Source organism: Equus quagga, chromosome 8, assembly GCF_021613505.1.
Source record: "Equus quagga isolate Etosha38 chromosome 8, UCLA_HA_Equagga_1.0, whole genome shotgun sequence".
Classification (NCBI taxonomy): Eukaryota; Metazoa; Chordata; class Mammalia; order Perissodactyla; family Equidae; genus Equus; species Equus quagga.
In genome coordinates this window covers 62081280-62108966 of record NC_060274.1, presented here as the reverse complement: position 1 = coordinate 62108966, position 27687 = coordinate 62081280, and the positions used below count along the sequence as shown (strand labels likewise).

Genomic DNA, 27687 nt, shown 5'->3' with positions numbered 1-27687 from the left:
ATGTGTTGTGACCTATGGTAACATTAAATCTGCATTAAATTGCAGACACATACGTATGAGGGATTGAGCTGCATTTCAATGTGAGGAAAACTTTGCTGATCAGGGAGTTAACAAAGGTAGGAAATGGATTCCCGAGAGAGGCCAGAAACTTTTTCTTTAAATTTCTTTTCAAAAGAGAACAAACTAATCCGATAAATGTTTTTTTCCCCAAATATAACAAAATGCATACATCGTTTTAGGCTGACTTTTCTGTCCCTCCACATGACCTTCCCATGTATTACCATCTTTAACAAGAACAAGTTGTAGTCAAGTTAGTTTTTAATAAAGGGCAATCTTCCTTCCATTCACTGCAATTCAAAAATTTCATGATTTTATGGAAAAGTCATCGGACTCTAAAACCATAAATGGCATTAAAGTGATATGGCCCAAACCTTGGTTTTGCAGATGAGTAAAGCTTGTTCTGGAGAGACAGAGTTGAGACGTCACACAGCTCTCCCACGGTGACTTACTTCCTCAGCAGTGAGAATAGACGGTTTGAGGATAGAAGGAGAGTTTGCATCTAAAGGCTGTTCTTTAGTACCCAAACATGGGAGACAAGATCTACAATAGAATTCTCCCTAAATTAATATCTGCCCAATGGGGAAAATTTTTTTAAGAGGGTGGGGCAGAAGGAAAGAGGCAAAGTCTCATAAATACAGAGAATTTTATAGTCATAAGTAATCAGTAAAAATACCAGAAATGTGTGATTACCACATTTTAAGATGCTTATTTACTGAATGCCCCTTTGATGAACTAATTTCCTTTGGAGGCTTATTTGTAATTATAAAGTATTCTATTTGAAGACTAGCTTATTATAACCGAGTGTCTTAAAATGCTTTGTGATTGTGAGTCGCAGAAACAAATATACTTTACTTGCATCTCAGTACACACACAGAAGACACACAGGTTTCAAGAAACCATGCTCACACTCACCACAGGAGATGCATTCTACTAACTTCTTTTCTCTTCCACTTCATTTTTAAAACATTGTTTGTGCCTACTAAATTGATTTCAGTACCCACTAGTGGGTTCCATGGCATTTCCCCAAATGCTACCAATTCCTCTTACCAGACCATCCCCAGGGTAATACCCACTCTCCAAGGATTTACAACACTGTATCCACATAGAAAATATTTTGACAGTGTTAAGACAGCAGTAGAGTTAAATTTCTGTAAATTCCAAGTGCTTCTAACAGGTGCAAACCCCTTCGGGCTCAATAAACATGTGTTGCTGATAAAGTCAGTTTTATCCTTTCCAGAGACCAGAGAGCCTCATCCTTGATCCACTTCTACTCTACCCTTCCCTGAAATCTTCTTCCTACAGAGTGCTCTCCTTTTTCCCTCCAATTTTGTCTGTAACACAATTAGCACTTTAATCAGTCTGGGTCTTTTGTGCTTCTACCGCACACAGTTTAAGGTTTATAATACACTCGTGCCCTTTTTCTCACTAATTCTTAGACTTTTGTTTTGTCTCTCTAAGTTAAGGTTAAGGGCTGTGTCCCACACATCTTCAGTAGCTGTGTGGAACCAAAACCGTCCTGCCTTCCGAAAACTGGTTGTCATTCAGTGATGTAGGATGCCCTAGGTTAACCTCCAGCAGAGAAAGCTCCCTGTGCTTGCTCGATCACGCAATGCAGAGGACAGCAGCACCCTCCATTCAGCAAAAATCTCCCTGATTCAAAGTTATTTCTGTGATTTGGGCTATGACGGGGAAATTCTCAATGTTTGGCCTCCAGCACTTGACCATAGGAGACACTCAAACAACTTTAATAATTTTCTGCTTGTTGGCACCGAAAAAGGGTAATTAGAGTTGTGAAAGAGAATTCTTAACGGAGAGCATGGTCAGGTGTTGGTTGGTCAGCAGCAGCTGGGAAGCAGGGAGCTATCGAACCCAGGACAGATGTCAAAGCACAGAGTGCATATTTGCATCTAAATGCTGAATTCAGAGTTTTCTTGCACAGGTTTTGTTTGTGTTATTGTACATGTGTGTGTTGTGTGTGTCTGTGTGTGTGTTGTGTGTGTGTATGTGCTCCTTTGCAAGATTTCTCTCCCAATTGCGCAGCTTCCTTTCCTGGTCACATTTTTTTTTACTGCTAACAACATCATTCCCACTTAGATCCCCCGAATAAAGGGACGCTAGAATATTCCCCTGCAGTGGGGCGGTGCTGTAGGGTTTGAATGCATGGTGAGTCACACGCAGCCCTCTGGGTCACCAGACTGGAGGTGGCAGGAAAGGGGGGGGGCGCCAATGGAGGTGAGAGAGAGTCTGGAAAAACAAAACCCCTGAAAGGTCTGGTGGGAGACCTGATCTGCCCCCGGACTCTGTCTTCTGTTGGGTCCCCTGAAAGCCCCCAGTCACAAGAATTAGGGGTCCCTGAAGTCCCTCTGGGATGGGGAGTGGGAGCTCAAAATAGGACAGAGACACACGCACCTTTTGCTATAGAGTAACTAATCTCTCCAGAGAAGGTATCCGAGCACAGATGGGTGCAGGTTGCAGTCCCATTCCCAAGGCATTTCTGTCAACTTGGTGCTTAGGAGAAACTCAGACTGCCCAGGAAAGTGTGCTGTGTTGCCATCTGGCTTTCTTGCTGTCCTGTTATGTTGTTGTTACCATTATTTCTTTTGCTGAGCACACAGTGTTGGTGACCTGGACGGTGCACGGCCACTTTGCAGTCCTGGGATGCGCGGGATACTGCTTTCTTAGCCCAACGCCCCTTGAAAAGAGTTAGGAAAAAAGTGTCCGCTGCTGCCTTGCTCTACCCAGCGGTGGGCTAAAAGATGTTAAGGGCTGTGCGTCTTTGAAGCCAACTTGCCCGCTTCCCAGGGCGCTCCCGCCAGCCCGGGTTGCGTCCTGCTTGGAATCGGACAGTCCCAGGCTCCTCCTGGCATCAAGGGCTTTAGGAGGAAGAAGGAGGAGTTGCAGTCTCCGACACCAAGTCTAGTACTCGAGACCTTGGTCTTCTCACGCCGTCCTCACTGCGCTCATTCACCCTGGGCTACTATGCCCATCAGCAGCCCCCTACGTGGAGGGCGCTGTTCCCCAAAATCCAGCCTCCGCCCCCTGCTCCGGACAGCTGCCCAACTCCGGATGCTTTCCCAGGGCTTGCCGGACCCCTGTAGCCCCTCTGCCTCCTAGCTCCTTTTCTTGCCTCTTCCCAGCACCCCAGCTCCTAGCCAACCGTTTTCCCACCCATCCCCATATACTTTCACTACCTCGCCCACTACCGACTGTCTCCAGAGGCTCCCAGGTGGTGCTGTCCCCCGACTAGTGGCTGAAGGAGCCAGGGTGGCACGATCTCTGGGTGTGGGTTCTTTTGGAAACTCACCTCCCTCCGGAATTTGCATCCTCCGGGGAGAGGACAGGGCTCCCAGAAAGCAGTCTCTAGGGACGGGCTACGAATCTCGCAACCCAGACTGTCGCCCCCTACCCATCCCTCCCTACTCAACGTCTAACTCGAGTCCCTCTCTTGCTTCCCGTGTTTACGCGGCGTTTTAGTCTCCGGGACCCGTGGGGTGAGCCCCGGCCGGGACCGGAGGAAGGCAGCCCCTGCGGGCGCAGCCCCATTAGCGGGCCGGGGCTAGAGGGGCTGGAGCGGAGGCGCTCGGAGCTCTCCTGCTCGCCCCTCCCTCTCCAGAGACAGGAGCCGGCTGACGGGGGCGGGAGGGCAGGCGCTCATCAATTCCGCAGCCACCTCCTCTGCTGCCCACGGGGAGGCGGGCAGGGGTGGGGCGGGAGCGCGGGTGAATATTAAGACTCTTAAGTCGGGAGAAGTTTGCGCACAGCTCACAGCTGGGCGAGGGAAGGAAGGCGCCGGCAAGGTGAGCCTCCTGGACTTTGGGGAGGTGGAAATAAAGCATGGGGAAAGAACAGTTGCCTGTTAGCCTACAATACAAGCTGGGGCTGGGTTTAAACCATCACTTAAGGCAGAATTAAAGTGTCAGGAAATCGGGAGAGGGGCAGGAGACAGAGGGCTCAGGACTAACGCAGTTTGTTCTCATGTCAAATTAGGACGGCCAGCCCCCAGACGCTGGGTGGGCTGTGCCGCGCGGCTGGCGGACCTTCCCGGGTTGGAGAGGTGCACACCGTCTGCACCTCACCCCGCGGCTGACAGCTCCTGCTCAGGAGATGAGCGCTGTAGCTTGAGTTCCTGAGTCTCTGGAGCCACCACTTGCGAATGTCCTTCGCTTCTACTGAGCTGTGCCCAGCCGCTAAGTGAGAGTATTCCAGGTAAGGAAGGTCTGGGAACCAGCGGGACTTAAAGCTTTGGGATGTTCCCGGGGACGGTTAACAGTTCAGGTGTGCTACGTACTTTGTTGTTTGATTGCAAAACTGCAGTTTGGCTGTGGTGTTTGTAGAGTCTGATGTAGGGTCAGCTTAGTCTCAGTCGCTTCACTTTACCCTTGATTAAGGAAAAGATAGTTGTCCGAAGAAGGTGCTACAACTTACGGGTTCATATTGAAGTCTTCTAAATTTTTGAGACTTTTACTAGGGTGTTAATATCAATTTTCCTTCAAAAGTTTTATTCTCCAACTTACTGGATATGAAAATTACGGGGCTGAAAGTTGTGGATTTTTTCCAGAAGATGTTTACTAACTAACAAACATAATCTCATCTATGTGATGTGTCATGGTTGTTCTGGATATTGGGAATGAGTACAGTGGTGAATGGAGTTGCTTGTTAAGTCATGTTTTACAGAGAATTATTTTCCAACAATCATTTATGCATAGCAGCCATTCTTCACACCTATTAGGAAAAATATGTTGTGTGCGTAGTTTCCAAAAGGGACTCTTTTTTTTATGATGCTCTTTCCAAGCCTGGGTGAAAGACATCAAGAAAAGCTCTAGCAAATTAGTTCTTCTTCCCAAAACATTCATTTTCCTTGAGGTCCAAGGAAATCCAATCAAATTCAAAATTCAACAATCCAAATTCGATGTTTCTCTTTATTCAGACTTCATTTTGCAAATTACCTAAGACAAGTTCTATCTGAAAGCTTGAACCTGTTAATATATAGTAACTGCAAGTCTAGAAGGCAGGGTTCTAGCTACTGATCTTCTGGAGACCCTGACGATTTCCTGGCTGTGGTTAACCTGAACCAAGTCATCTGTTCAAGACTATTTATTGAAATTGTTGGGTGATTGAGAGTGAAATGTTCAAAATAAACCAAAATGTGACGACATAGTTCCTGAAACTAATCTTTAAACAGCAGAGTGTCCAAGTTTGTGTGTCTTAAATGATAATAGAAATCAAATGTTATATACGTTAGGGCCACTTTGGCTTACCGTTAAAGACAAGGTAGCAATGCTTTTGGTGTTGTGGGATTTATAAAGTATCATCTGTAGTAGCATACTGCTAGCCTACTATGTGTTCTGGTAAACAACTCAGCTTTGAAAAGTCAAAATTGCTCGTTTTCTACACTAGCGTTGTGAGAAGAACTCATAGGTGATTAGATTTGCAAAAGGTCTTTGCAGTTGAAGTCAGTATTCCCAGTGGGCACTGATTTCTACTCAATATTTTAACTTAGCTCCAAACATCCGTCAGTCGGGATTTGTTTTGGTTCAATGCCTCTAATCTACAGTTAATTTTAGGAACTATAGCCACAAGAATAATATTCAGTCATATTGTAAAATGCTCCAAGATTGTTTACTGACCACACCAACACAATGAGTATAGTAAACATGAAATCCTTATTATAAACTTGTTCACAAGAACACATAAATAATCTTAGAGTTGCATTGTTTCATGATGCTTGGAGTTGAAGAAGATTAGCTTAATATGGCTTCTGCTTCCCATTTTCTTGTGTCTTTGGAACTCCGGATAATGAATGATGATGAATGGATAAAGATAGCATTTGTTTCAATCAGTTAAAGAAATGAAGCTAAATCTTGGAATAGCAGTGCTGTGGCTGCTCTGTTCTTGGTAAACTTCTCAGACTCTTCAAAGTTGACATGAATAAAGATATTATCTACTGTTGGTTTTTACTGCAGTAAGAATAAAATGGAAATAGGAGACGTGATATTTTCAATGATAACCCAACCAAGTGTTCTTACTCAGACTCCAAATTAGAATCAACGGGAGAGCTTTCAAAAAATATGGATGCCCAGACCCTATCCCAAACCAATTAAATCAGAATATCTGAGGAAGAGGTCTACATTTTAATTTTTTCTTTTACGTCATTGTAATGTGCAGCCATGATTGGGAACTACTGACCAAGATGGTTCCTGTCGGATTTGGTGGAGCCCCTTAATATCGGAGAGTCTTGGTGAAAATAAATACCATATGTTCTATTCTTGGTCTAATCTTTTCTTCTTTAAAAAAAAAATACAACTTGATTTCCCAATTAGAAGAAAGAGATTTTTTTTCTTTGATGGTAGATGTTTAAATCGTAACAGCTTCAGGCAAAAAACATTTTTTCCCAGAAGAACAGCTATTGAGTTTGAAGCGTATCTGACCATTCAGAAAATGCTTTAGTAAATTAACTCTGGTTTTAAGAGATGTTAGAAATAATGCTTTATGAAACACAGAATTTCATCTCATTTTGTTAAGACCTGCATGATGTGTAATGTGCAAGTATGTACCCTTTGGAAAGGGGAGAAGGAGGAAAATTGTACCATTCTCCTTGGCAAACCAACTAACATATCCCAGGTGCTGATTATGTTCTAGTATTTTCACATAAATTATTTTCTTTAAAGCTCACATAGCCTTGTGAGGTACCAGCAATTATTCTGATTTTACATATGAGGAAATTAAGGACCCATTAGGTTAATGAACTTGCTCAAAGCCACAAACCAAGTAAATTTAATATGTATTTGAACCCAGGTTTTTTTATTCTAGGTTCAATATTATAATAAAATATATATATTTATATACATAGTTCTATATATTTTTTTAATTTAAGGACAGCATTTTTTTAAAAGCAATATTGGCTAGGAACATAGATTCTGGCATGGCTCTGCTTGGGTTTCATTCCCGGCTCCATCACCTTCTAAGAAGCTGTGTTCTTTTGAGCAAGTAATCTAACTTCTCCATGCTTTAATTTCCTTTGTAAAATGAGGTTTTTCTAATGAGAATTAAATGAGTTAATATTTGTAAATTATTTTGGGTAGGTACCTGGTGCATAGTAGGTTCTATGTAAGATTTTTTCTTAAATGTCATTTATTTAAAAAATATTCTTGATTGTTTATTGTATGCCAAGCATTGCATTAAAACTGAAGATGTATAGACACGGCATGCCCCTAGCCTCCAGGATTCTGTGTCTACTTGAAAATAACCAATACATAAATAATATTCCACCTAGGTATGAGATTTTCTTCCACTTTAATTATAATTAAAATCATTATTTTGTGTGACAACTGTGTGCTTTTCAATGTTAATATGATCTTCCAGAGGCCCATGTAATGAGTATTATGAAACCAAGTGGTAATATTTTATGTTATCACAATGGTATTAACTTGTTTTCAATTCTACTATCAAAACACAGAAAATAATATTAACATATGTTTCTGGCTTCAATTTATAAGTTCAGAAAACTGGTAATATGGAAAGGTTTCGAGACTTTAAAATTTTATTTTAGAGGGGAAGCATTGGTAGAAAATGTCATCAGACTCAATTCCTCAGTTCTTCTAAGTGCAATTTTCTTGAATTGGTTTTCCGAAAAGAGCATTGTCTGATTGGACTGTAGTGGGGTTTTTTAAGAAAAATAATTTTACAGTAGGAAGAGTGGATCAAGGAGTACAGTTAAAGGTCTCTGATATGGAGCTGGCTTGGCCAGAATATACATCATCGGAGCCGGCGATGCTCTGGCTCCATGCCACTGTCCAGTGTCGCATGATACCTCCAGGGTACCCGTGGATACCTGAGGTCTAAGATTCTGTCTTTGTTCAAATGGAAAGCCTCTCTTTATTAAAAATGGCATATGAATTGGTATTCTTTGTAAAAGAATAACATAGACACTCTAAGCCTAAGGAGCAATTTCTCAAAGAAATAAAGTACCTGGCTCTTTGAAATATTTTTTCTGATTTTGTAATCAATATTTAACCATTCTATTTCATTAAAATTTCTGTTTGCAAATGTGTGTCTTTCTTCTCTCTTTTGAAATCTCAAGGCTACTCCCAATATTTCCCATGGATGCTGCATTTTTCTTCCTTGTAGTTTCACTGCTACCTCTCTAGTTTAAGCTTTTATTACCTTTAACAAAATAGTTATATATGCTCCTAATAGTCTGTCACATTCAGTCTCTCTGTGCTGCATTCAGTGTTATACAACACGGTCAGATTTGTTTTCCAAGCTCCCATGTCGTCACCCTCTATTCATAATATTCCGTGATTGCGCAGGAACTAGCAGACGTAGAACCACTCTTCAGCCTGGCATTTAAGATGTTTCATGACCTAATCCCATTTTATCTTTCCTACCCAAGTCAGGTAGAAAACCACAACAGATGCCTAATTCCAGTGCTGAAGCCATAGTGACGCCACAAAAATTGACTCCAGAGTCCATCTTACTCTTTCAGCCCTATGCCCTTGCCTGTCAACCTCAGTTTGTATTCTATTGCTTCAGAATTGGGGTGTGTGGTGGGGGGAGCCCTATACATCAATGGTTCAGCTGCAGAGCTATTTTGCTTTGATTTTGGTTTCTTTCCGAAGCCATAGTCCCTATCCCCGCCTTTTATCTGTCTGGTAGTTCAGAATTTTGGCATTTCAAGTCTTACGTTCCTCCGTCCTTCAGAATATATTAATTATTCCTCCATAAGACATCCAACAAATTTCCATCCTTGTAGCTTTGCTCATATTTTAAAACAATAAATATTTACTAAATTCCTATTACAGTTCCTGGCTTCATGAGGACTGTAGTAGACAGACTAACCGACAGATAATTACACACGTGTGTGGTATGGTAAGTACTCCAATAGAGAAATGCCATGAACATTCTGGAAGCAGGGAGGGACAGCACTGAGCTGGGCATAGGGAAGCAGTCTGAGGAGGTGACCCTAAAGGGGATATGACTCAGCATTGAAATGACAAGACAGAAAGAAGCAGATAAGGAGGGGAAGAGTTGAAGCATGTTACAGGTAGGACACCAGACTGTAAAAAGCCCTGGAGGCTTGAAACAACATGGTGATTTAGGGAAGGTGTTTGGGTTGGTCCTGGTGACGTGTTCTGGGCACTAATCACAAAGAGGCTTACGTGCCTGACACACTAAAGGGTTTGCATTTTGTCATGAAGACAATGGGTCCTGGAAGGAGTTAAGGTAAGGGACTGAAATAATCAGATCTGCCATTCTGGTAGATCATTCTGGTGGAAAGATAGGAGGAATATTACATTGAAAAGGGAATGGATACAAATTAACAGGAAGCCCGGAGCCTTATTGCAGTAACAGAGGGGAGAAACAATTAGGAAGAAAAACAGGAGAGTTTTGTAGGAGTAGCTGGTGAATGATAGAAACTTGAGGTGGGATGAATGAGGGAAATGGCCGATTGTGTGATGAAGTCTAAGTTCTTTCACAGATAATAGCAGAGAAGGATGTCATTCACACAGTCAGAACAAGTAATATTTTGGGGAAGGAAGATGAATTTTATTTGGAACATGATGCATATGGCGAGGTCCAGTAGAAGTAGACACAGAAATTTGTGTCTTAAGAGAGAATTCTGTACTAGAGATATAGATTTGGGAGACAGAAGGGTATCTATTTCAGCTGATGATGTAGGAATGGAGGATATCACCTACAGAGAAGTAAAAGAAGGAAAGAAGAAAATAAAGGCAGAAAATTTAAAAAAGAAAGAAAGAAAGAAAGAAAAACATCTAAGATAGACCTTTGAACCTTGGGGATCACCAATTTTTTTTAAAGAGACAAATGGAAAACAAGCCTACGAAAAAGACAGAGATGAAAGGAAAAAGCACAAGAAGAAGGGATTTTATGGAAACCAGGGAGAAGAAAGTGGGCACCTAAGCAGGATATTGCAAGTAAATCAAGTAGGATAAGGACTGAGAGATTGCAGGTGGATTTAACTAAGCACAATTTCCATAGTGGGTTGGGTGTGGGTTGACAAATAAATAGGAAGTAAGGAGGGGGCCAGCCCAGTGGCACATTGGTTAAGTTTACACATTCCGCTTTGGCGGCCCCAGGGTTTGCAGGTTCGGATCCCAGGTGCGGATCTGCTCACCGCTTGTCAAGTCATATAGAGTAGAGGAAGATGGGCACAGATGTTAACTCAGGGCTAGTCTTCCTCAGCAAAAAAGAGGAGGATTGGCAGCAAATGTTAGCCCAGGGCTAATCTTCCTCAAAATAAAAAAAGAGAAGATAGGAAATGAGGAAAGGGAGACACTGAGTATACATAACAACTTCAATCAGTTTGGCCATGCACTGCTTACTTTATGTCCCCTTTTTGAAATCTTTGTTGTAAATTCCGTCAAGTCAATTCCAATTCCTAGCTACAGCAAAGTAGAACCCGGCTGGTATTTTTGCGGCATCCTCAGAAGTTGGTGGCCAGGTCTTTCTTCCTAGTCTGTTTTAGTCTGGAAGCTCTGTTGAACACTGTCCATCATGGGAAACCCTGCTGGTATTTGAAATACCAGTGGCATGGCTTTCAGCATCGCATCACCACTGCAGCCGCTGAAGTAGGACAACTGAGAAACAGGTGGTATGGTTCCCTGACCAGGAAACGAACCCGGGCAGCGGCAGTGAGAGCTCCAAATCTTAACTACTAGACTACCAAGGCTGGCTTTTGAAATCTTACTGTCCCCTAAAGTTTAACTTAAATGCTGCTTCCTTTTTTTAGCCTTACGTGGATGGTCAATGACACCTGCCCGGTAAGCAAGATGTAATATCACATCCTGATATCTCTTTCCTTAGAGTTTCCCGAGGTACCATGTGTGCATACGTGTGTGTATATTCCTCCACTGTGTCATTCATTCATTGACATAAACTCTCTTGATCTCTTTATTATAATAGTGTATTGGGGAAAAAAACTATCGGTTTTATAAACCCCTACCCTCAAGGATTACAATCTAGAAATCCCAGCATTTCAGCATACAAATATTTCTCAGAATGTTTGTGCACTCAAAAATTCCACAGATGACTTTTTCAGGGAAATATACCAATGTGGGATCACAAATTATACCATTTTATGCTTGTGTTATGGCTGTTTATTCTCCCTTTTCTGTTAATTTTTTTTTATTTCCCTACTAGATTAAAAAAGACGGAGTCACCCTTTTATCTTGTATCCAGCACACACAGGAGACATTCTCTTCTCTTAGTGAAATGAGTTAAACTTACCTAAATGTGGCCATAAATATGGTGCTTTTTTTTCCTAAAATTATTTTTCTCATATTGAGGCTTAAAATTTTCTTCTTTTAAGTATCAACTAGCTATTGCCCCAGAGATTTCAGCCTCTTCTCTCTGGTACTTCCTCCAAATCAATAATCCATTCACATTTCTTACCTTGGCACTCTTATTTCCGGCTTAAGTCACTGTTGACTTGAGAAGCCACCTCTGTTTTCTTCATCGAGCATTTGAAGCATAACTTACATACTCAGAACACAGCATTCAGTTTGAACAGAACTGGTTTCCATCAGCCTCTTTACCTTTTCTTAATCATAAAGTATATACCTATTCCTACCCCTGCCTCTTGCACTAAGTTGGAACTACATAGGTGGTATTTATACCTCTGTAGACAAAAAAAAGAAAAAAAAAAATGGGACTTTCCTTTTCATATTCCCAATATGAACTGGAGCCCTGGAAGCAATTAATCCTAAATTATTTGAATAACTGATCATCAGTAAGTTAATATCTCCTAGACTTTAGGAATATAACTAAAATAATAACAAAAACAGCTACAATTCATTGAACCCCTATTGTCTGCTGGATACAGTGATGCTCAGTCACTTATCATGACAGTCCTGTGAGATATTATCAGGCCCATTCTGTAGGTGAAGAAACAGAGACACAGAAGGCTTACATGACATGCCAAGGTTCACATATCTCAGAAGCTGCAGAGCTAGAACTCAAACCTAAGTTTGCCTGATGCCAAAAGACTATGCTCATTCCACTACTGCAGTCAAGTGACACTTTGATGGTGACTTAAAGATCTTTTTGTTGTAATTGATATTTATTAACCATCTTGAATGATCAGAGCCTTTAATAACAGATGGAATTAGGAACCCCTCTCCGTGGACTTTTAAGTCAATCTCTCTGGAGGCTTTAAGCTCAGCTTTCCAACCCAGTGGGGCTACAGGAGCCATGACTATCCTGATGGACAGAGCCCAGTCTTTTGGAACAACCCAAAATGGTCCAGGCTCATGACATGTGGCCAGTGGACATTTTAGGTCACCACGTATTTAAGCAGGAGCTTTCTGCACAGCAGTGAAAATGTGAAATGTGAAATAGTTCTTCTGGGAATTTAGACTTTCATGTCTGACCCAAATCTATTTCCATTAAGTAGACACTAAATGAATTTATTGTAAATAAATATGAATTTGGTGTCAGCCAAATATGAAAGCTATATTTATCCTTTCCTGGAGCCCAAAAGTAGCATCACTTGTCCCAGGACTATACTAGGAAAAAAATATCTCCTTGATAATAACAATTTTTAAAGGAAAGTTTTGCCATTTGAGGAAATTTCCTCTCTGGCGGGCTGTTCATAAAGTCAACCCGGACAACAGGGGAAAAGGAAAGGCAAATTGCACTGCTGCCAAATTTAAATTTCAAATTGACTTGACTCACCCATTAATTAACCCAAACTTTGGCATAATTATTTGTTGCTGACCTTAAGTCTGGCACAGAATTCTTGCAAGCATTAGGGTGTGTTGTAGAAAATGTTGGTGTTTACCAACATTGAGATGGGCTCTCTTTAGCCCAAGATTCAAAGAAGTTCGTGGCACAGAGAACACATAATGCAAATTGCTTCAGCACCTCCATCCCTGGCCTACAACAGGGCTAAAAGGTCAGGACGATATTAGAACACTTTTTCATTCCCAGCATCATATAGACTGCAAAGATGGCATTAAGGCAGAAGCCCAGTAAAGTGGTGAACAATCATTGTTGCCTGAGGGCCAATTCAGGAAAAGCAAGAATTTACTGGGTTGGTTTTTTTTTCCTATTCACAATGAAAATAATTTCACTGCATCCAATGAGAAAAATGTATATTCTTGCAAATTAGATATTTTTTAGTGAATAGAAGGTCAATGCGAAACATGGCATTTCTTCTTAGCTACTAAAATATTAATAATTTGGGCAAATTTAGGGAGTAGCAACTTGGAGTCAGAAAATACCAAAACTGGGAGTTGTAATCTTGTTGAGCTGCATTTTAATTTGTTGAAGAGGATTCCTAGTATTCGAGGTGATGCCATACATTTTCTTGGAAACTAATATTTTACCCTTATTATTGACCAGGAGTGTAATGTTTTCATTAAAGAGGAGACTGAGTCAGAGATGGCATATTTCCCCATCAGTAGGTGACAGTGCTGCCATGAGCACTCCAGCCTTCTGACTCCTAGTCCAATGCTGTCCCTGAAGAGTCTACAAAGTTTCAGGGAGTCATGAGCATTTGCAGAAAAATATTTGCATGACTGTACTTATAGATGACCACAAGGAGAGTAAACACATAAATAAGGCTGACCCTAGACTACATTGCATAAGAGGTGGAGCCTGACTCTGGTGTCCCCTCTCTTCTCTTTGTTTCTCAACATCTACTGCTTGCAGTGTTCCCATTTATTCCAGAAGCCTGCTTTCTTAGGGAAAAGCCCCGTTGCTTGAGTCTTTCCACAATCTCCCCCTCAACTCCCTTTTGCCTGCCCAAATTAATTGCTTTTCTTTTACCCTATTCCTATAAACCATGCTGTCTGCAGACAATGTAGTAATGGAATAAACCTTTATTTCCTTCAGGAAAAAAATATTTGCATTAACAGTGATCAGGAGATGATCCTTGAGCCTGACATTTCCTGATGTGTTATTTGATCAAATGAGTTTGGATCTTTATTCTCAAACTTGAAGCTTTCTACTACACATAAGCGTATTAAAAGTTATGAGAAGTCCACTTCAGTGCATGTCCACCACTTGTACTGCAGCCCACCCGCTGCCACGTCTCCGCGGACCACTCCAACGGCCTCCTGCTGGCCTGCTCACCAGCCCTTGCACCCATCCCCTGCTGGTTCTCTGCTCAGCACCCAAGTGAATTCCTAAAGTGTAAATCAGATCAGGTTTCCTCTCTGTTTACAACCGTTTAATGGCCTCCAACCACACCTGAACCCATGCTCACACCCTCCTCACCATGGCCTCAAGCTCCTCTGTGATCTGGCTGTCGCAGCCTGGGGCTCCAACCTCATCTCCCCAGACTACTCACTCCACCACACTGATCTTGATCCATTCACCAGAACACACCACATTCTTTGCTCGTCTCTCTGTCTGGGATGCTCTTTAACTCACTTTCACATGTCTAGCTTTTTCTCTTACTTCAGGCTTTAGCTTAAATGTCGCTACCTCTAATGTGTTGTCCTGTCAATCTCTATCTCAGCTCCTTGTTTATTTCCTTCATAATACTTAATACAATGTAGTCATCTTACCTTTTTGAGTCCGTTTCTTTTATGTTCTATCACTTGCATTAGAATACAAATTCTATGAGGTCCGTTTTGTGGACTCTTTAAATTTCCAGCACTCAGTAAATACCTGTTTAATGAATGAAGGAAGATATCCATCTAATCTTGTCCTATCACAGCGTTTCTCAATTTCTGTGACCATAAGACCCTTTTGTGGGGCACCAACTCTTAATATCCTGCTGAAAATCTTTGGGAAATCTGCCTTTTCTGAAAGAAAGTTAAGATAATAATGGGGGTTTTAAGTGCTGAAACAAGTGTGGCTTAGGGCAGGCGGGCCTTTTTGGTAATTTGCAAATCTCCCCGTAGATGTGGTGACTCACAGTGGGATTGACCGTCTGGTTTCGTGTTTATGAGTCTGAATGGGCCCAGTACCTGCTGAGGTAAAACGGTACCCAAGTCTTTAAGGGCAAATTTTAATCTATATCACTCTTGGAGGTTATGGAGGTTTTTTAAATCTAATGTCTTTTATAAGTTATCATAACGACATCTACTGTGCATGGCCTCTGTTGAATCTGCAGTTTTTACCAACCACAGTTGTCACGTAGCTGCCTTATTGCCTATACATAAAGGTAGGAATTTCTAAGTAAAATGCTAAAAAACTTTGCACAAATTATTAGGTTCAAATGGGATTTTTTATAAGTATCGCAAGTTGCAACATGCAAAACCAGCTGAAGTCAGAAGGGCACTCCATCAATCATTATAACTAACTTGTACATGGTAGAGTCGTAGAAATTAAGTGATGATGTTGGAACTGACCAGATCATAATCGAAACAGAGCCAAATGTGAAACTTGGATCAATATCCAATTCCCAGGAAAGTGTAATTTCCAGTTTTTAAGAAAAGCATGTTTTAAAATTTTCAAGGAAAATTAGACGTAAAATAAATTAATAAATTTATTGAAAATTTCAAAAATGATAATAATGACAATAGTAGCTAATGCTTACATAGCACCTACTATGAGCTGGTAAAATTCTGAACATTTTGTAGATATTAATATACTTAATCTTCACAGCAACCCTCTCAGGTAGGTGCTATTATCCCCTTTACACAATGAGGAAACTGAAGCACAGAGAGGTAAGCAACCTACGGAAGAACACACAGCTAATCCATGACAGATTTGGAAATAAAACTAAGGAGATCTGGCTCCAGAGAGTAAGTAAATCTGAAAAGGGAAATGTGCTGATTATAAATTTATGTTAAAAGCTTAACAACCTAAGTTTTGTCATTATGATGTAAAGTGGCTTGCAGTTTTGCATTTTTGAGTGTCTTTCAACAGTGGATCCATGGGTTTCTCTCTTTTTCTTAGAAAATTAAAGGAATCAAGTAGTGGCTTTCCTTATTTGTTCTAAATATTAATCTCTCCAGCTGTCACGGGATGTACCCATGCTAATAGTATTCCACTCTGCCCTGTGGTTTACAAGAAGGAGAAATTGTACTTTGCCAAGTTGACACCTCATTCATAATAAGCAGAGTCAAATGCAAGAACTTAATTTTTTGTTGTTGTTTTAAAGGTGCAATTTCTACTAAAAAAATACAAAACACAACTCTTGACAAAACACGATTGTAAAGGGCATTTCAAAACTACATTTTGATTATTTACAGAAAAATTAGTCAGAAATCCATGATCTTTATGGTTGTAATGGGTGAAGGAAAAAAAGTGGTCTAAAAATGGCCAGTTGAATTTTAATTAGTCTAAAAATGGTCAAGTTTCCTACTCACTCACTTAGCGATGATAAACTTTCCAATATCTATTTTGGAGTGTGGCAACTCTTTTCCGTGTGTTCTGCAGGGTCTCATTTCCCTCTGCGATGACTCCGTTGGCACTCTCTGTACTTGTGCGACGGGAGGGATCTGTTCAGATGCCCAAAGGAAAATCTATGTGTACTTCCATGTTCAATTACTCAGCCTTTTGCACATGATTTTTATTTACCATCCATGATATGTTTTTAATTTATTTACCAAATCTGCAATTATTTTCTTTTCTAGTATTAATTTTAGCTCTTATATTTACTGTTTTAAAATTTTTCATGCATTTTATTCTGCAATACGTTTTAGTCTAAAGCTTTTTTCCCCTTCTGCACTGTTAACAGCTCATCTTAAGACTAATGAAAGGAAGAATGGAAAACGTGTGTTTCAGGGAGATTTCTCAGAATATTGATCTAGAATCTAACTGCTTTGCATTAGATTATCCACTTTCCCTGGGCATCAGGTCATTTTTCCAGCAGTAGGTTATCATTTTAGAGGCGAGGAAATGAATGCACTAGAAAATGAGAAGATTTTTATCTTTCAGAGTTATATAAAAGTGTAATCAAATTCATGGAGAAAAAGAATGGAGAAAAAGACATGTATACAGCACAAGGAAAAACTGTTTTATTTCAGTCTAGTTGGAAAAGAAAATCTTAACATTTCTTCTCTTAATATTTCTTCTATCAATTTGATATGATGCTATATTCTAAGTATTCAAGAAAAAAATAGTTCGAGATCTTCTTTGCCCTTTATCAATCTCAAAATATTACAGAATAATATTTATATTCAGTAATGCAAAATATGCTCTGAGGACAGGGGGGAAAAAAAGCACCTGATCTTTAACACGGAAATGTGTAGTGAATGCTTTTGCAGATTGATCAGCGTCTCTAATAGAAGAGAAGCAGTCATCATTCTATTCAGTTTAGGGAATCTTCAAATAGCTAAGTTAGTCAATCAATTTACCAGCAGCACAGAGTTTCATAAACATTGCAATACAGAATTCATTTAGACCCTGCCCGAATGTTTCCCTGCCAGAAAGCCAAACAGCAATCCAGTCTACAAACTTAGGAAGGTTCTAATTCAGAGCAGACCGACTCTGGCAATAGCACGTTGAACCTCAAAAGACAAGATAGAGCCTGCTTTCTCTGACTTCTTTATTGATTTCACAGTCATGGATTTTTCTAAGCTCCCTTTTGTTGTTTGATATTTCCAATCTGTACCACTTCTTAGCAAAACAAGAACAATACGTTTGAGCTCCTCCTCATATTTACTATAAATTCCCACCAAAATGATTCAGGATAAAAGCCCTAGTTTAATACCGCAGGTATTGTCAATAAAAGTTCTCTCTCACCATCGATTTTTACCTATGCACACCTGTCCCCAGCCTTCGTTCACATTCTTAAGTGTTCATTATGTTAGATTATGCTCATCCGTAATCTACTTGTATATTTGAGGAATCTTCAAAAGAACATAATGCCTCCCTCTCATGTTCCCTCTTCTTCTCAGTCACTCACGTGTAAGTCTTCCAAAGCAACCTTTTCCCTTTTCCCACTCCTTAGTATACAGGTGCTGATAGATGATTATAGCAGATCTTAGACATCCTAATCCAACTCCTTCATCATATAAATGAAGAAATAAAAGAGATATGCCTTCTCCAGTATCACATAGATATTTTCTCTTTTTCTCTCTATCAGATGTTTTGAGGGGTATAGGTGGGAATAGCTATTCCAATTCCATCCAGTGGTGCGCCAGACAATTTTAGATTTGGATAGAGAAGTGTATATTAGAAAGAAAATAGGACATTCTTCATCAAGGAGCCAAGATTATAGCAATGTAGGCTGAGTTTATCCCTCCTTTTGACTGCATTACTGTCCAGATTCTCCCAGTTGGCCAGATTCCACCCCACATTAAATAAAAGAAAGGGCCGGGATCCAGACATAAGCATCATGGTGACCAGGGGGCAGTAGGTGTGAGAGATAAATGCCTCTTGGGTGACTCCCTGAATTGTCCAGGATGATGGACACTTGAAAATATAGACATAGACAGGAGAGAAAGCTAGCTTCTCTGGTCTTACCATTACTCATTGTATCCAAGCTGGAGGGTTTTATGTTGTAAAGTCTTCTTCTTTTTTACTTTCTTCTTCACAATACTTTTAAGCAGAGCTCAAACATAGATAATGCTGAATTTTTAAGAGATAATTTTGCATGTATTTTGCTTTTAGGATTTTTCAGTGTGCTTGTTTAAATAACATTCAAAACTTTTCCAAGGCAATTTGTTGATGGAATTGCTTTCAGATGCATTCGGAACCTTAAAGGACAAATAATTGGGACAGGTAAGTCTTTAGACACATGGTAGAGGGATTGGCTGGAACCTGGGACAGAATTCCAAGTAGGGCACCAAAGAGGGGTTTGAGGGAGCCAAGAGCAGTCTGACAATAGCGAATGAAATAGGGGAGTAGGGAGTGGAGAGGTCACAAAAATAATAATGACTACCATTTATCAGGCTTCTGATAAATGTCAATCTATGTACAAACATGCATTATCTAATTTAGGCTGCACAACAACCCTGCAAATTAGGTACTTTTATTTCCACTTTACAGATGGGAAAACTGAAAATCAAAGAAGCTGAATAAATTAATAATAAAAGAAGAAGAAATCAGAATAAAAATGATTATAATTAATACTAAGTTAAAAACGAACATTTTTGAGGGCTTATTATGTTAGTTCTTGGATAAATTATCCCATTTAATTCTCCTTATAATCACAGGCATTGTTATACCTATTTTACCTCCAGGGAATAGTGAGGCCTAGAGACTTGAAGAAAGATGATCTAACTAGAAGCAGAGGCAGGATTTAAATGTAAAGTGCCTAACTAAAGAGACTGTGGCTTGAATTGCTGTCCTGTGCATGCATTCTCACCCAGGTCTGTGTGCTGCTCAGTTCATGATTTTTCAGGCTCTCACATGGCATTTAAAATAGTAGTTCTCAAATTTGGTCTGATGACCCACGCTGGTCCACGATGGAGTTTCACTGTCTGGCAGCAAAATAAAAACATCAAAGACAATGTCAGAAGTTTCTCTTACCACTAAGTGTGTTCAATTTAAAGGATTGCACTTTGTTCTGAGACTATATTCTTCCTGTTGCAGAGCAAAAATTTCGCTTCTTTTTAATCTAATATGATGATAATTTATGATAGTTTTAAAAAATATTCTTTATTTAAAAATTATCAATTTGTCAACCCTATGCCCCCTACTTCACATCAGGGACAATGGGAAAGGACATGTATTTATTCATAAAATTTAAAAATCTGGGCTCCTCTGAAAAAGGAAAATAATGATGTTTGGGAACTAGGGGTGGCACACAAAGCAAACTCCAACTTTGCCCAAGGTTAACCCTTCTCTAGTGAGTACCACTTTATAGTTTTTATAGAATTTCCAAGGAAGCAGGTTACACTTGAAAGAAAATGATATCAGTGTATAAATATATTTTTATAGAATAACACTCTCCATCTACAAAACGCCTAAGCTTTGGTTGAGTAATGTGCACACGGTCTAGGAAGCGTGTTCACATTCCGTATCTCATTTGATCTGTGCACAGCACTCCCTGACACAGTGCTCCTGTAACAAGAAGGGTTCTGTGTTCAGAATATACAGTAAGATATACTACTTAGTACTGTTTGGCCTCTCTTAGCCTCAGTTTTCTTTAAGGAAGGAATGATTTCTATCTTACAGGATTGTTTCACAGATTTTAAATAAAGTAGAAAAAGTGCCGAACATAGCACAAGGCACACGGCAGTCAGTAACTGCTATCTATTATAATTATTATGATACTCATTTTACCAAGGAGAAAACTATAACAGATTAAAACACAAACTAAAGTAACTCATCTAGTTAAGTGATGGAATTGGGGCTCGAATCCAATTCTATCCACATCCCAAAGCTTCTTTTGGTTACCCCTCACCTACAATTCTATGTGAATCCCAAACCTCTCTTTGCTATGCCACATCTCTGTTCCAGTGATGTTAAAAATCCGGGACATCCCATTGATTTAAATGGCCTCCATCATTCTGTAGATACGTATCAGATGATGCTGTCCATATGGGCACAGCACATAAACTTCTCAGTAAGAAAATCAGATGAAGTTTAAAATGATTTATTGTGTATGTCAATCCAATAAAGTAACATTAAAACAAATACGAGTAGGAATGGAAATTGTAAACATTACGAGATGATATGAAACATAAGATCCTGCAGTGCATAAAGGAGGCAGTAGCTGAAGGTCATCAGTTTAATGAGAAGATAAAATTTGAAAGTGAACCTATAATTTTGATATCTATAAAAGAGGCTTCGTTGTGTGACTAGTGCATGTCAGCAGGTGTGCTTTCCTAAATTACAGACACTGATTGTCAGTGTGGTGTTTGTTATTTAAATTACCTGAAGAGTGACTTCATTTCCCTAGGATAGAGTGTGGCTTTAGTTGTCGATGGAAGATTAGAAAAAGTGGGCATCTCACTGATTCCGTACTCAGGCGCTTTGTTTTCATCATAATCCTAAAGAATAAGAAGTTTCTGTCTTTTTAAAGAGAAAGGAGAAGTATGACATATCTCAGTCCTCAGAGCAAGCAAATGAGGAAGGAAAGCCAATTCCTTTTCTTTTCTTTCGGAGGGGTTTTCTCTTAATATAGCATGCTCTAATTTAGAGTTCCATCTCTTGTTTTGAGTTCATCAGAGATCTGGATCTTAAATAGCTGCTTCTAATATGCTCAGAAACAAATGTATACTGAATATACACTATGTTGTGAGAATGGGTACCTTGAATTTAACAGGTATTAACTAGGTTGCATATCTTCCTGTGATTTAGGGTGCAAATTTGCAGCAGAGAGCTTGTCACATGGTGTGGCAGCCACCAGACAGGGAAGATAAGAAGGCTGGATTTCCAAAGGGAAGTTAAGAGTAATACAAGAGACAAGGACTCCAGAGAGAGTATGAAAGAGTGGGAGATAATGTTTGAGAATCTCACTTGCTGTACCGATTTTTTAAAATTTTTACATTCAAAGGCCAGCATATTTTTTCAACTAACTTTGCCCCATTAGTAGTAATGCGTAAAACATCCAAAATGTTTTTTTCGAGTACCTGAGTATCTTGCCAGCAACTCACCACGACTCCTAAAAGTGAGAAGGGGAGAGAATCCCAGCATTTAGCTTTGGGCTCTGCAGGTTTATTTCAGGTAAGGGAAATATTTTAGGTGAAATAATTGATTTGACTTATAATACCAATGAATCATTTTGCTAAGTCACAAAAAGGCAAGGGCCTTGGTACACAACCCATGAGAGTGTGGAAGGCACTTCTTTGTCTGTTTATTTCTGTTCTCATCACTTTATTTTTTGACCTTTTTTTTTTTTTTTTGTAGTGAGAATGCTGAAGATCCACTTTCTTAGTAAATTTCAAGTATATCGTACAGTATTATTAACTATCGTCACCTTGCTGTATGCTGGAAGTCCCTTCTTAATAGGCAAGATGTAGGAAACCAGATCAGCCCATTTTCCTAGAAAGCAATCATGGGAACTGATTTGTTTTAGAGGCTGGGGGTAGGGAGCAGAAAAGTTTTGGCTTACTGGTATCCAATCAAGCAGTTCTGCCCTGTGCACTGTGCGAATCTTGCTAAGAAAGAGGTACCTCAAGAACTTGCCTGCCAAATTTTAAAGTTACAATTTGCTGCCAGTTTTACCCTATTTTTTCAAATAATTTTCTCAACTTCTCTTTTATCCTCATGACATGGAAATTGATGATAGGGACAGGGATTTTATTAGTTGTCAGATTTTTTTTAACCTCCCATCTCCTCTCCTTACTGCACTGAAGCAGGAGTTGTTGAATTTTGGCCAGCAACAGAAGCACTCAGAGCTTGTTAAAATGCAGATTGCTGGCTCCACCCCAGAGTTTCTGTTTCACTCTAGGCTGGAGCCCCAAAATTGGCATTTCTATTAAGTTCCCAGGTGATGCTGATGCTATTGGTCAAGCTGTCAAGCTCACAAATACCTCCCAGGTATCCCTTTCAACCACTCTCTTCCTTATCCCTTCATAGTTCAAGGGTTTTCAACTTGACTTCTCCATGCCCATGACTGTCTCGCTTTGTCAGCCCTGGTTTCCCCGGCCAGTGTCAGCAAAGCACCAATAGTAATGCGATTGTATGTGAGCGAAGCATTCCAGATGCTTTCCTTCTTCACTGCCCATGTTGCTAATATTTCCTTTCCTTCCGATACTTCCAGTATTTTCTTTCCAATATTTCCAATTCATATCAAAAATACCTGGGTGAATAGGAAGAACAGATTGTTTTTCTCCCTTGTTTTCTTCATTCCAGTTAAATGTTGATTAATATAATAAAAGGAATCATCTTTGTTTCAAAGACTGTCGAGAACAGCAAGACATCTGAAATCTGCCCTCCGTTCTCAATATCTCCACTGAGGCTTTGAGAGAGACAAAAAACCATGAAGCCCTATTTATTGCAAATGGCGTTCTTTAGCTCACTAAAGGTGAAAGTTCCAGCAAGTAGCTATTTTTCCTTCCTAAAAAATAATGGTAATAAATTACCAGGGTAAATTATTTACCAGGGTAAATAATGTCCTTTTAAATAGTACACATAAATTAACAATTGCCAAACCTTGGTATACAAAGAAATAAAGATCCTACCAATATGACTGCTTTTAAAGCTACTACTGCTGGCATAATAATTATATGGAAGGCAAGAATTGCTTTGTTTCTTTCTAAAAATTAGATATAGTGCAATAGTTACAAGGGTGTTTTTATCTTTGTTTTGTGTTGTTTTCTGTATTTGTTTAACAATAAAAAAGTCTCAAGGAAAAGCAAAAAAAAATGAGTGTAAAAAAGACTACTAGAATTAAATTTGTTTATTCACATTGCATATGTTGAGTACCTATTCTGGGCCAGGTAGTTTTAGGCAATTAACATACAGCAATAAAAGACAGACAAGGCCGTGCTTCTCTGGATGCATTCTAATGCAGAAGACAGGTGAAAAACAAATAAATATAACCAAAAGATTAAAAGGAGTTAGAGTCTTGCCTTATCAAAGGTCAAAACACACCATGAAACTGAAATGACTAAAATACTATGATATTGACACAGAAAAGGATAAATGAATGAATGAAACAGACTAAAGACTCCAGAAACACCTTGGAATTTAGTGTATGATAACATCAGCATTTCAAGTCAGTGGTGAAATGATGGGAAATTCAAAATACCTATCTACCTTGTGTCACTCATAAACAAATACTGATGTATTTCAGGTCTAAGGTCTAATGTATTTCAAGTCTAAGTATAAATATTAAAACTGTAAATGTATGGGCCGGCCCGGTGGCGCAGCGGTTAAGTGCCCACATTCCTCTTTGGCAGCTTGGGATTTGCCGGTTTGGATCCGGGGTGCAGACATGGCACCACTTGGGACACCATGCTGTGGCAGGAGTCCCACATATAAAGTAGAGGAAGATGGGCACGGATGTTAGCTCAGGGCCAGTCTTCCTCAGCAAAAGGAGGAAGATTGGCAGTAGATGTTAGCTCAGGGCTAATCTTCCTCAAAAGAAATTTAAAAATAAAAAATAATGAAAAAAACTGTAAGTGTACTAGGATGAATATATAAGAGAATATATTTGTTATATCTAGGTGTTATCGTTCTAAGCTTAATGCAAACCCCAAAAGCCCCTAAAATGGGGGCAAATGAAAGATTTGACTATATCTAAATGTAGAATTTCTATAAACTGATAATTTTCAAATGTAAAATTATGTCACCTAACCACATGGAAAAAGTATTTGCAACATGTAGAACAAATAATATTTATTGAACACATACTCCATACTAAACACCATCCTAAAAATTAACAAATATTGTATCATTCTTAAGACTCAAGAAAAATCTATCCGGTATGTAGTCTTATTATCCTCATCTTATATGTGAACAGCCTGAGAATTGGAGACTTCAGACGAGGTGCTGAAGTTGTCTAGTAAGAAAGAGGCAACACTGAGCTTTAACTCAGGGCTCCCTGGCTCCAGAGTTGAAGTCACCAAACACTGAGACACAAAGAGCTCCTATAAATCTGCAAGAAAAAGGAACAGTAACCCAGTTTTTAAAAAATTAGAGTTTATGAATCCATGGAAGATGAACCAAGTGGCCAAGGTCATTACAATAAGGCATGCAGGCTCACTCCTATCAAGGAAAAGCAGGTGATTTGGTATTACATGTCAAAATTAGGAATGCTGAAATGCTTTGGCTGGCCCAGCACTTCTATTTATTATCTACCCCAGAGAAATGAGGGTCTTTGTGTACATACCCTTCAGTAGCTCTGTAATGTGCCTTGCAATATTATTTGTAATACTTCAAAGATGAATACTCCCTACACACCAATCACTGGGGAACAGTTAAATGTATCATGGCACACCTGTATCGTGCAATGCTATACAGCTATTAAAGAAGCATGAAAGTTGATCTATATGTACTTACATGGAAGAACATTTCAGGAGAATATATCTACATAGATCAATACATCCTGTTTTGTAAAATTGCACATTCTACACACATCTATGTGCACACGCAAAAAAATATCTAGAATGGTAATCCTCAAATCATTAATGGTTTCTACTTTTGAGCAGTTATACTGGGGAAGTGGGATGGGTATGAGAGAGAACTTTAACTTATATAACATAAAATGAAGTATAAAATAAGATAAAGATTCTCTCCAATTTAGATTTCATAATTAAGAATATGTATTTTTTAAAAGAAATAAGAAAAATGCAATGGAAAATATTTTTTAAACAAATTTTAATTAAACAGTAAAGAACATATCAAAGACATTCCAAGTAAAACAGCATAGCCCATTTCTTCTTGAACACGATCTCTGAATGCAAGGAAAACACTTCCCATTTATATCTGACTAAGAATATCAGTGCTCTTGAGTGTCAAGCTTCGCTTTCATTCTTTTCCAGGCCACTGATGACAAAAGCCACCCAAATTCCATTTCCGTTTCGTCTTCCATCCCCAGTCTGCTGTTTTAAAGCAAAATCTTGCCCTAGAAAAACAAATTCACGTATCCCCATGAATCTTGGTGACTGAAGGATAACATGATGAATTCAGAAAGGATTGCATGCCCATATTCATTGTTGAGCTATTTGCAGGATGTAGTATTTGGTTAAAGTAAGCCATGCAGTGTCAAACATCTGCTCCAAGCATTTGGCCATCTGAGTTACTCACCTCTATATTACAGATTAATTTTATTCTTTTCACAATTGGTGAAAAGGATCTCAGTGGATATGGAATGTTTTGATTTGATTAAAAATTGAGCAGAAATACCTGTTCATTCATAAATGTGATAAACTTCCTCTGTTCACCAGTCAACCTCTAGTCTTGTCTTCTTGCTGTCAAGTTCTTGTTTATCAAGCCCTATTTTTAAAGATATGATTTCAGATTAGATGTTACCTTGATGTTTATACCTGTTTTACCATACCAGTCATGAACTCAGCACTGTGCTTGATCTGTAACGCTTTGATGTGGTCATTGATCTGCATCAATAAACTATCTAACAAGTTTGGAATTCAATGTCTCCCCTTTGATAAATGCCTATCCCTTCAAAACAACTTGAAGGGAGACATCATTCTAAAAGCTTACATTTAATCTGCTCCACAAGTAACTTTTTGCTGTTTAAACCACTATCAAATTTACTTGGGCCTATCAGCCCTAGGCCCACCCCAGCTATTCCAAGGAGCTTAGGAGTATGCAGGCCTGCCATTTCTTCTTCACAGCCAGTTTGGGGATAATGTCAGTCTTTCTCTAGCCCACCCACAGTCCCTAAGGGCCCCAAGTTAACTATGCCCACACTGCTTTGGAGCACAGAGGGGATGGGGCATTGCTGGATCCTGATCAGATCAAAATCCCCTCTATCAAGCTCCTGACCTTCTATTCATCCGGAAGTTTCTCCAGCGGCGTGCAAAGTATTGACACCTGAGTAGTAGTTCTGTTTGACATTCTCTGATAGGTCTCTGGCTGGGACCTACCTGCATGGAAGTTCCCACCAGCTCTTGAGTCCAAGGGAGGCTGGCCCAACAGTTATCCCAAAACCACAGTGACCCTCAGTGTATCAGTGACGTGCAGAGACTCTGGAGTCAGAGTTTGTAAGATCAAGTCCTGGCCCTGCCGGTTACTGGCAACATGGCCTGGGGCAAACAGTTTAACCTGCCATGCCTCAGTTTCCTCATCCATTCAGTAGAGGTATTAGTTCCAACCTCTCAGAGTTATGGTGTCAATAGAGATTTGAATAAGTAAGGCTGTTAGCAGAGTGTCTAGTACAGAATTAGTGCTCAAATATTAACGACAATATGTACTTTATAAAATGGCATGTACTTATAGTATGTGGCCTGGCAATCGGACTGTTCGCCATCTCTGCCTTCAGAATTCTGCATTCGTCCTGTCCCTGCAGCTGAGCCCTCTCTTTGGACTGCAGCACTTAGCTTAGACTAGAGATAGCTGCTGCTTCTTGGTCTTGAACTTTCTGTTCTTCCGATGGACAATTGCTGGACTCTTATCCTTATGGTCCTCTTATGTCCCTCATTCCTTGAGATTTAGCTATCTTCTTCTTAGAAAAGGCTGATGATGAATATCAATTCCTTTCTGCAAACAAATTATAACAGCGTCATCTTTAATACTTTAGGTCACTTGTGCTAACTTCTATCTCCTTTGATCTCTTTGCATGTAGATTTCCTTTCTTTGAGGATAATAAATAGTTCTTAATCTATAAGGAATAGGAACAGATCTCTTCTAGGAAGTGTTGAAAATCTTTCTTGCCAATCTCTAAAGAACAGAATATCAAGAGAAATAAATATACTGTCAAACAGATGACTTCTAATAGAAGCGGCCCCTCTCACAAAGCTCCAAAGCACCTCTTTATACACGAATGTTCATGATGGGTTATTAAAAATACACATCTTCTCATACGAAAAAAATAAACAGATCAAACCAAAGTCTTGTGGCGATTTACCAAAGCCACCATGAAAATATCACACCAAAGCACAAAGTAGAGTGGATTTATCAGTCTGAGGTTTATCTTTTGATCCTGACAAGTTTCACAGTTAAAGTTCAAATCCAGATGTCTTGAACAAATTAACAAGTTTCCTCTCTCTTGTCTGCTCTAGAGCTCTGTGGTGAGAGGGATGCTGAGGTCACATCTCGGCACAGTGGCATTGAGTGCCCTGCCAGAAGATTACTATCTATCATTGCTACAGGAGTGTGAAGTGATGAGATTTGTACCACACAGTTACCATT

At 39.6% G+C, this 27687-nt stretch overlaps 1 protein-coding gene across 2 annotated transcripts in view; it reads left to right on the top strand.

Annotated features, from left to right (window-relative positions):
- The first annotated feature begins 3763 nt into the window (after positions 1–3763).
- CALCR (calcitonin receptor) overlaps positions 3764–27687 on the top strand; it is a 144523-nt gene continuing 120599 nt past the window's right edge. For both annotated transcript variants that reach the window (XM_046668892.1, XM_046668893.1), the window contains exons 1-2: positions 3764–3857; positions 4048–4266. The gene's annotated coding sequence lies outside the window, so the exon portion shown is untranslated. The remainder of the gene's footprint in view (positions 3858–4047; positions 4267–27687) is intronic.